General features: G+C 42.3%; 1 non-coding gene across 1 annotated transcript; it reads left to right on the plus strand.

Moving 5' to 3' along the window:
• The first annotated feature begins 624 nt into the window (after nucleotides 1–624).
• On the plus strand, nucleotides 625–699 carry Trnas-aga (transfer RNA serine (anticodon AGA)). Its single transcript has one exon. It is a non-coding gene; the product is annotated as a tRNA-Ser (tRNA).
• The last annotated feature ends 10,369 nt before the right edge of the window (nucleotides 700–11,068 follow it).

Below are 11,068 nucleotides of genomic sequence, written 5' to 3' on the forward strand. Positions count from 1 at the left end.
TTAAGTGCTTGATAAAATTAATTTTATATGTGCTGAATAAAGGTTAATTTTTGAAATGGTTATACTTAATTATTGCAGAAAATGTCAATGCAAACCCTAGGGACCAAGACTGAAACAATTCGGATCTTTGAATTTACGTTTTTGAAAGATGCCGTGGTAGTGTGGTGGTGTTTCGCCCAGCGAGTTAACAGTAGTAAGTCAGTGCTAACGCATCTTACGTGAACTCAATTTGCAAGTAAACAATGTTAAGTACCAATTGAATTTTTAAGAATAAAATGTAGGATAGAATTTACCATTTTGAAAATATATCGTTACTGACGAAATATTTCAAAACAATGACTAGTCTGAATAAAGAAAATCACATTGAATGAGGTTGAGTTCGAGTCTCGGTCGGGCACACAGTTTTAATCTGCCAGGAAGTTTCATATCAGCGCACACTCCGCTGCAGAGTGAAAATCTCATTCTGGAAACATCCCCAAGGCTGTGGCTAAGCCATGTCTCCGCTATATCCTTTCTTTCAGGAGTGCTAGTTCTGCAAGGTTCGCAGGAGAGCTTCTGTAAAGTTTGGAAGGTAGGAGACGAGGTACTGGCAGAAGTAAAGCTGTGAGTACCGGACGTGAGTCGTGCTTCGGTAGCTCAGTTGGTAGAGCACTTGCCCAAGAAAGGCAAAGGTCCCGAGTTCGAGTCTCGGTCGGGCACACAGTTTTAATCTGCCAGGAAGTTTCATATCAGCGCACACTCCGCTGCAGAGTGAAAATCTCATTCTGGAAACTTATTTCTTACCACTGTATACACCGAGGTTTCGATTTGTGATGTGATTTGGTATTCAGGCGCGTGACTTAACAAAGGTTCAGATATTGCTCGTGTTCGTCAGTTGTGAGCTGATTACGAGATCGCGTTTCGTTTATTCTGTCCGTTGCATTATACACTCAGTCTTGAGTCTTGTCATAATCTTCTGTATTAAGGTTAGTTTAATGCGTCACTTGAAGATCTATGTAGAGAACACGCAGTTGCATTGCTTTTATGAGAACTTGTGCACTGCACAATCCTTGTGCAACAATTTGTCACCTCTCAGGAGGAGTTGCCTGTCCTTAAGCGCTGCTCAGCTGAATTGGGATCGGATTATCTGTCAGGTGCATTGTTAAAGTGATCAGCAAAGGTGCATGGGTGGCACCTAGGATGTTACCAAAATTTGTAGAGGGCAGGAGGGGGAAATCGTAGAGGGACCCTTCACCGGTTTATCCATGTGCATGTCGCTGTTGCTCCCCCCCCCCCCCCCCCCCCTGGTTCCCCCCCCCCCCCCGCCCCCCAATATCAAGCCACAGGAGGACTCGAAACAGGACTGGAAAAACATGAGCATCCTGTGCTACTTCGGCTCATGTTCAAATTTCGTCGAATGGTTTTGAAGGGTCCATAGAGATTCCAACCTGTATACCAGAGTAAACACTGCTGTCGCACTACACTCGAAAGGGGTAAGATCACTTTCAGTAACGTTGCATCCTCACGATACCCTTAGCGTAGGGTTGAGTCGTTCAGGGGGTGTCAACAGAGTCAAGAACATCGTACTGTGAAATGTTCTTAAGAAGGGGTGTGATGACCTTCCCATCGTGTGACTCGTCTATGATGGCGTTGGGCAGAATTGTGGTGAAATTTGGTGCCAATGTGACATCATTAACCCACCTTGAAATTCATATGAATTTCGGAGCTGTGGGCTTTTTTCCGCATGTGTCGACAGCTTGCTGTTTGAAACGCCACTGAGCCCGTGACGTCGCAAGGAGGCATGATTTTGTATCGTCACAGAGGAAGGCTGTAGCAACCTTTCAGCAAAATGTCAAAATTATGCGTCGTAGGGGGAGACAGTTACGGGGTTTGAAAAAGTGATACTTTTATTTTGTTGCGCATTGTTGTTGCACACTTAATGTGACGGCATTTTGTGACATCTGTTGCTAACATCTTTGCCCCGTCAGTGATTAATCGCTGTACGAACAATCAGATATTTCAGTCTTACACAGCTCCTTCATTTCGGCAACACTATGCATGATGAATCTTCAGATGCAGAAATGTAAGGTTACACGCTGTAGCCAGATTGCTGATAGCTGTGGTAGACTATGCAGTGCGTAATTCATGTAACAACGATAGATTTTGTGTTTCATATGATAGCGAAGCTGTTCACTACTGTGTACAAATTATGTCCTCAAGCTATGTTATGATTCTGTTGATTTAGAAAGTATTTCAGAGATAAATCACTGGCCGGAGTGGCCGAGCAGTTCTAGGCGCTTCAGTTTAGAACCGCGCGACCGCTACGGTCGCAGGTTCGAATCCTGCCTCGGGCATGGATGTGTGTGATGTCCTTAGGTTAGTTAGGTTTAAGTAGTTATAAGTTCTAGGGGACTGATGATCTCAGAATTTATGTCCCATAGTGCTCAGAACCATTTGAACCATTTTTAGAGATAAATCTCTTCGAGTTTAAATTCAGTAATTACATTCACGAGGAAACATATTCATTGCACTACTTTTGGCCATAAGCTGAAAGCACTCACATTCTATAGTTGTTGGAAGAACTTTATGAATAATCACACACTGTTTGACGCAAAATTACGTAACAAACCAAATTTCATTTCTCTTTGTTCAAATTTAAGTAAGGGTGTGAGTCTTTGTCACGAATTTCTTGACTTACTTGCTGTCAGGGTGCGTTTTCAATTAAATGCTGGATGATGAATAATCATATATTACAGCATAACATGATAGATCAGGGCCTCAGATAAGTACTCATGGAAGCAGATCAGTTTCAATATACCGACAAATCGCTTACACGTTCGTTAAAGATTTATGTGACACGGTGACTAAACAATCCTGTGACAAAATCATGCGCCTGTTCTTTGAGTTCTTGCTATCTTTCCCGTCAACTGAACTTGGTAAGGGCCATAGACCGACGAACAGTATTGAAGAATTAGTCAAACAAGTGTTTTCTAAGCCGCCATTGTCGTGCGTGAATTACAGTTTCTTAGTATCTTCCAAGAAATCGGAGTCCGCCATCTGTATTTCTTTCGCTTGAATTTATGTTTCCATTTCACCTTAAATCACTCTAGGCATTACTCATAGAGACCTAATGGTTGCGGCACTGCAGTAATTGATCGCCGGTCGCGTATTCAAGTGATATCGGACCCTTAGTTTTGTTTATGAGTAATGTTTTATATTTTTTTTTAAATTGAGGCCAAAATGATAACCTTGGCATCAGCTACTGATCATCGACAAGTTTCTTTGCATTTTGTGCAAGTTTGTAAAGTTGTCACCTCCGAGTACATAACCGTCTTTTTCTGCAAACAGCATTATGGAGCTACAGCTGTTATTTTCCAGGTTATATATATCTCCCTGTCTCTTCTTTGCACTGACATGACAACAGATTATTTGTGGCAACGTTTCTTGATATGTCTTTTTGAAAGAACGTTTGGAAACAGAATCTATTATTTCAGAATTACTTTTGCCATTATCTGTTCCGGTCCCTGTCACTTCAATAGGTATGTGTATTCTATGCTTTTAGCACTGATAACCTTAAAGTGGACTGATTTTTCTTAGGGCTTCGGGACAAGTCCTACAACAATATTTTTCTATTTCAGCTATTGAATGCAGCATGCAGTTTCTTTGTGGTAGCCAAGAGAGTTTGAGGTAACTTCTGGCTCTATGAGGATTTGTACTTTGCATTGTACCAACTATGCAGTAGATTCTGCTTCGTAAGATGCTTCTATCCTTCTTGATATTTGTTTGGATAACAAGATGACGTCGACTTTGTTTAATTATTGAGCTGGGGATAGCTCCCCTTCATGTTCGTGGCCAAAGGTAAATCATTTTAACTAATGTCTCAGATATCAGATAACCACTTCTTGATCCATCTTAATGAACATGTATTGATACTGATTATAAAAATCCAGAATATTAAAATGAAAGATGAAAGTGAAAATACAAAACTAGATATGTAATGATACTGTTCGATTTAAGAAACAGTGCGTGATTTTCAGTTTATGCGGTACAAAAATAACGGAATCTGTCACACAATAAATTAATTCGGTTTAGAAAAACAGAGAAGACAAAGATACAATAACTGTCGGTATATTGTAGGATACTGATGAAGAGGAGAGAGAGAGAGAGAGAGAGAGAGAGAGAGAGAGAGAGAGAGAGAGAGAGAGAGAGAGAGAGAGGGGGGGGGGGGGTAGAAAGGAGGGAGGAGGATATAGAACATGCAGACATGTAAAATACGACAGAGTTAATAATGACAAATGCCAGAGGCCACATAAACAAAAATAGCAAAATGGTTAAAAATATGATTTCCACAGACGATTTCGCAGAAAGACCTCGGAAATACACGTAAATATCCTAATAGCAATGAAATACTAAATGTACGGAATGTACATTTGCACAAAAGAATTAAACAGTCACTTCTTTGTAACACCCGCCATTTTCCCCATCTCGTCACAGAAATGTGAAATTGGGCTCAAAGGTGCCTACAACCGCCCTCTGTAATAATACAAAAGTGTAGAGCCCTGCGGCATCATCCTCGATCTCGACAGTAAGTGGTCGACACATGCTAAAAAAGGCCACAGCTCAGAAGTTCACGTTACGTGTTAAGGTGGGTTACTTCACATTGCCACCCAGTTTCCCCACAATTCTGCCCAACGCCACCGTCGACATGTCACACGATGGGAAGGTCGTCTGACCACTACCTATCCCGTTATCTTGACGCTTCTGCGGTGAAGATCAGAACTGCAACGCCCAGTTTTGAAATCACGCGGTTTTCTTATGGAGAAACACTTGAGACTTACCACCGCTTAGAATCGACACGAATAGGTCTCAGGTGATGCCATAAAGTTTGTCAATGATATCACTCCTTGCGTTGGGGCTATCATTTGAGCACATTTTGCGGTCAAAATCGGCAGTTTGCACTGCAGTGAGCAATAAGACAACTTTCTTGACAACCTTCGACACTGCTGACACCTTCCCGGACGATTCAACACTTCCCTAAGGACATCATGCGGTTTCAACCGCACTGAACGGGATCTGACACCTTTGGAGCGTTGCGCGACCGCAATTTTTACTGTAGTATACCGTGTGGTACCATTAGGGGCCGTTAAAAACTATTCGGCGACATTTGAACCTGATCCGAAGCATCATATTATCACGGGTAGGGGGGAAGACGTTGACAAGTGCATGAAATATAAATAAAACCCTTCAGACTCCGAATGCCCCCAAGTATGCGCTAGAGCAGCAGCGTAGGGCCCCTCAGTTTGCGGTTTCGAAGAGATACATTGCTGCAGGCACCTAGCAGTCGGTCAAGTTTTAAATTCCTCAAAAGAGGTGCGTGTGTGGCACTGTGGGTGTTGGTGATCTGGAGGGGGGAGGGGGTTCTTGAAGGACCCTGTACTATCTTATTCACGCACGTATCAGTGTCGCATCTTCCCGTGATCACCCCAGAGGACGACTAAAAAAGCTTACACTCTTTGCTACTTCAGATAACGTTCAAATTTCATTTAATGGTCTCGAACAGACCTCAGTGGTTAAAAAGTGTATTCCATCGTGTATACCAGAGCAAAAATTGAAGTCGCGATACACTACAAAGGAGTAAAATGATATTCAATGAAATTTCAGCCCCATAATGTCTTTAGAAATGGGTTAAATTGTCCGGCGGGGGCGGGGGGGGGGGGGGTTAGCAGTGTCAAGATTGTCAAGAATAAGAATATAGTTCTGTCGCATATCACACTTGAATTTCGTCTGCGAAATGTCTGCAAATGAATGCTCAAGGGAAAGGATCGCTTTATTGACCACCTCCTGAAGCATTTTTCGTGTCTCTTCTGAGTGGCGGTATCTATAAAATGTTTTTCTTGGCCGCCCATAATAAAACCACGATATTTCAACGTTGGACATGGCGGTTCTGGCCTCCATCGGAGAGGCGTCAAGAGAAGAGGTGAGATGTTGATAAGGGGGCACGACGTGACGAGCTTGTCATCGTATGACACGTCGACGATGGCTTTGGGCAGAACGGTAGTGAAACTTGGTACCGGTGTAACATTATAACCCACTTTATATCTCACATGAAATTCTGCGTTTGGGCCTTCTTCTGGTATGTGCCGACAGACTGCTATTTGACGCTACACCAAACCTGAGGGAGATGTAGTAGACAGCCGCGGTTTTCTACCACTACAGAGAACGGCTGTATGTGCCTTTGAGCCTAATTTCACACTTCCGCGTCACAATGGGGGAAAACGACGGGGTTACAAGACTGTGACCATTTCATTCCTTTGTGCCGTGAATACCATAAAGATAGGTTTGACGCCGGTGGTGGAGGCGTGTTTATGGCAGTAAGGAATACAGTAATAACTAGTGGTATTCGAAGGGTGGAGCGTTGTACCTTGAGGACAGTGTTACAAGGAATAAAGGATGGCTGCTCTTCGATGTCTGAATCTAGAGAACCACTTTTAGAATGACACGAAGTAATGCGCACTACAGAGCGCCATAAGCAGTTCCCAGCATTCACTACTGTTTTTTTCTCCTTTTTTTGTGAAATACCCCTATCGTCATAAAAAGACCTGAACCCAGAAGTGCAAGGAGGACTTCGATCATTACTGTCAGGAAGGTAGATGGTACCACTCATACGAAATGATTAGTATTTCAACTTTGAAGGACTAACGTTTATTGCACTACACGGCCACAAAGCGTACATGGTAGTATGTCATCGGGCCGACGTGGATGTTAATAAAAGCATCCAGTCATCGTGGCATGGATATTTACTGGTCTCGGATGTAGTCCTGTGATAGCCCATCCCATGCCACTTGCATCTGAGGACGCAGTTCCCGCGGATTCGTGGGTGGAGGTGGAGTCCTGTTGACACATTCCGGAGCATTCTCGATCGGGGAGGAATCGAACGATGCCAGCGATATTTGTGAAATATATACCAGTGACTTGAGACAATCATGATATTGGTTTTTGGTGTTGATATTTGGACCCACTGAGTTACTGTGTCTTCGTATTACGTTAAACAGCTGTTGTTGGTCAGTTATGTGCCATAGTAATGAAAATCAACTTCTTTAAGATACATCATCAGACGTAATTTACGACATGGTTTACTTATAAGTCCTGAACGTTTTATTTGTGGTCTTATTTGTCAATCTTTTTTACTTTATATATATTTTTTATTTATCAGGGTCTGTGAGGCCATGCGAGTCAAAGCTATTTGGTGATGGAACGAGTTAGTATTTTTTTTTTTTTTACAGAATGCTGATTCGAAGATTTATAGAGAAAAAATTAGTAAAACGCGAAACATTTGTGGGAGAGTGTACGAATAAATAGCGCATTACAGAGAAAAGTTATCAACTAATGCGAGAAACTCCTGGACAGACCAGAAGAAATTAGCAACACGGAAACCTTGCGGCTTAGATTTGAGGACTTGGACTTCATCATCAACTCCTTTCACTTTAGCTGTAAGCCTATGGAAAATAAAACCTGCTCAGTAGTGTAAAACTCTTAAGGAAGTGTCATCCAAATGCAAATCGTTTTCCGTCCAGTATTCACTAAATGATGATGCAGTTTCTTCTCCAGGTGTCAAAACAGTCAACAACAAATCCCTTAATGGGGTTTATGTGCAGCGATGACACCTGAACAACGGCCTACACGAAATTCGCAATCAGAAATCCACCTGCACCATTTTCTGGAAGTACGGAAGGTTGGTGTTTAACGTGCGGTCGACGCAGAGGTCACTAGAGACGCAGGAAAGCTCGGATTAAGAAAGGATGGGGAATGAAATCGACCATGCTCTTTCATAGGAACCGTCTTGCTATTTGCCATATAAGATTTAGGGAAATCACAGAAAACCTGAATTAAGATGGCCGGGCACGGATTTGGACTGTAGTCCTCCCGAACTGTAGTCCATCAACAAAGGAGGTGGCTTACAAAACACTCGTTCGACCTATACTTGAGTATTGCTCATCAGTGTGGGATCCGTACCAGAACGGTTTGACGGAGGAGATAGAGAAGATCCAAAGAAGAGCGGCGCGTTTCGTCACAGGGTTATTTGGTAACCGTGATAGCGTTACGGAGATGTTTAATAAACTCAAGTGGCAGACTCTGCAAGAGAGGCGCTCTGCATCGCGGTGTAGCTTGCTCGCCAGGTTTCGAGAGGGTGCGTTTCTGGATGAGGTATCGAATATATTGCTTCCCTCTACTTATACCTCCCGAGGAGATGACGAATGTAAAATTAGAGAGATTAGAGCGCGCACGGAGCCTTTCAGACAGTCGTTCTTCCCGCGAACCATACGCGACTGGAACAGGAAAGGGAGGTAATGACAGTGGCACGTAAAGTGCCCTCCGCCACACACCGTTGGGTGGCTTGTGGAGTATAAATGTAGATGTAGATGTAGAATGCGAGTCCAGTGTGCTAACCACTGCGCCACCTCCCGCGGTACCGTTCTCCGTGGATTAAGAATACCGTTAAGATATTGTTAACAACAGACGATAACGAAAGCTGTTTGCTAGTAACTTTGAACAGATGTGAAATGCCAGAGCAGAAGTATTTAGACACGGTGTGGCATAGGAGGACATGGGACTTTCTCGAAGACGCTGGCGTAGGTTTTGTGAGGCGCGGGTCTGCGAGGTTAGAACAGACACAGGAGGCTTGTTTATGTGTCTGTCAGTGGCAGGATATCTGATCCCTGCTTCCATCAGCTGCAACCTGATCCGCCTGGCACGGCTCGCTTGCCCACAGGCTACTGAATGATGGCCTTCTCGCTGCGCCCAAATAATCTTAGTTATCTCATTCACATGCTCCTTACAGCGCCAGTGTTCCAGTTGCCAGCACGTATCAATTACACCTTGTGTCCGATTGCACCCCTTCCTCTCCCTGTCATAGTGAACCAGACACGCGAAAATCGCTGCCGCGAGTCGTCGTTTTACGCCGCGGTATGCAACGTGTAACAAAAAAGATAAAAAGAAAAAAGGGAGGGGGTGGCGGAGCGGCCATACCTTCAGGATACTTTCCTCACGCTTCAAAGAAGAGAATGTGTGGGCTTGGATCCGACAACGCTTCGTATCCATAACAAACTTATTTTCTACAATTCTTCATTAATCCTTTAAGAGACGAAATGTTTTATCTGGCATAACAATGAAATTTGCCATAAGTTTCCTTTACTTTACTTCTATGGTCACAAACTTTTGTTAGCAGATTACCGGTTTCGGTCTATAATGACCATCATCAGATCTACAGCAAAAAATGGGTGCCTACAGCTTAAAAACAATACATGACCATAATGAGAAGTACTACTGACAATATATTATACAGTATATTGTACAGTAGTACTATATTGTCAGCAGAACTTCTCATTATGGTCTGTGTATTGTTTTTAAGCTGTAGACAATCTGCGAGTGTATTTATGTTTTTCACATTTTTTGCTGCATATCTGATGATGGTCATTATAGACCGAAAACGGTAATCTGTTAACAAAAGTTTATGACCATAGACGTAAAGTAAAGGAAACTTATTACATATACGGGTCACTGTTTTTATTCGCGGCAGTGTCGCAGTTTGTGAGAATGACATTTGTGTCAATGCGTAATCTTTGCGAATAGTAATCAATAAAACTGCTCAATTTGTTATGTATTTATAAGTACATTATTTGTTACACAATTGCAAGTATTCATACCAATGAACCAGGAGCATAAAATCTGTGCTGAAAGTTTAAAAAAGTTGCAGGGACTTAACAATATCAACTTCGGTAAACATCCTCAGGAGGAAGAATTTCCCAAAAAACTAGGGTTCACAATCAACTGTAGATCTTGCATATATAGCCAAACGTGCATCTACTTCAGTATCAGTCAGTTTCACGACTTTCCTGAAATGCTTCTTCAAACACAGGCAAACAGTATATCCTACCTGCTGCACGTGTACTAGACATTTCACCCACTGGTCCACCTGACAATGTATTATCCAGACTATCATCAGTACTGCAGTAGTTTTTCAAACTGTAGAAACAGTAGATTCATCTCCTCCAAATTCTGAATCTTCTGTATGCCGTGCCGCAACCTCGGCCCAGCAGCTCATTACGCGATACACCAGAACCTCATCTGCCATGAAACAATGCACTTCCGTGAAGTCATTCATTTAAATCTAACAAAATATTCATGAATGTTAATATGATTCTTCTGATTATAAAAGTCAATCAGAAATGAGTAAATATAAGCCTATTTCATTTAAGGTCACGCATAAACTCTTTTTCGTCATACTGCATGTTTTCAGTGATCATCCTGCATGTGCATTGCAAGCCGAAATACTTTATATAACCTCAGCGGCTAACATCTCAAACAGAATCTGCAGCGTTCATTCTTCATCAGAAGAAAAATTACACAGCATAACCCGTAAAATTGAATGTAACAAGCAAATGAACTCAGGACAATCTATTTGCTTACGTGAAAGACGTGGAAGAAAACTAGCTGTAAATACAAACGACTCCTGTATCGATTTTGTATTTTATATTGTAGGAAATGTTACTGTAAATTGAATTCACCATCGCTTATATCAAAAGACATAAGAAAACTACATCCACAGGTGACAAATACTAGCTAAACACAAAACCAGCTCTTAAGACGAGCCCCTGAAAGGCCGTCGGTAAATGTTCACATCATTATTCACTTGTTCACTGACATACAGAGCCTATCAACTTAGAAACATAAAAATGGTTGGTTGGTTTGGGGAGCAAAGGGACCAAACTACGGGGTCATCAGTTCCTTATAAAAATGGTATTCATACTTACGACCGCCGAAACTACTGTGAATATGCTAATACCGATGCAATTGACTGTTTATGGTAAATAAAGACATAAACACATGTCCTGAAGTGATAAGGCCATAATGACATCGTCAAAACATATAAAAATAATCAGCACAGCATCGTCGCATAGATCTAAAATAAGGTGTAGAATGGGCCACATCGTCTACGCAGTCATTATTGCAACTGGCTGCCGGCCGGTGTGGCCGAGCGGTTAAAAAAAAAAAAAAGAAAAAAAGCGGTTCTAAGCGCTTCAATCTGGAA

The sequence above is a fragment of the Schistocerca serialis genome, chromosome 3 (genome assembly GCF_023864345.2).
Source record: "Schistocerca serialis cubense isolate TAMUIC-IGC-003099 chromosome 3, iqSchSeri2.2, whole genome shotgun sequence".
Classification (NCBI taxonomy): Eukaryota; Metazoa; Arthropoda; class Insecta; order Orthoptera; family Acrididae; genus Schistocerca; species Schistocerca serialis.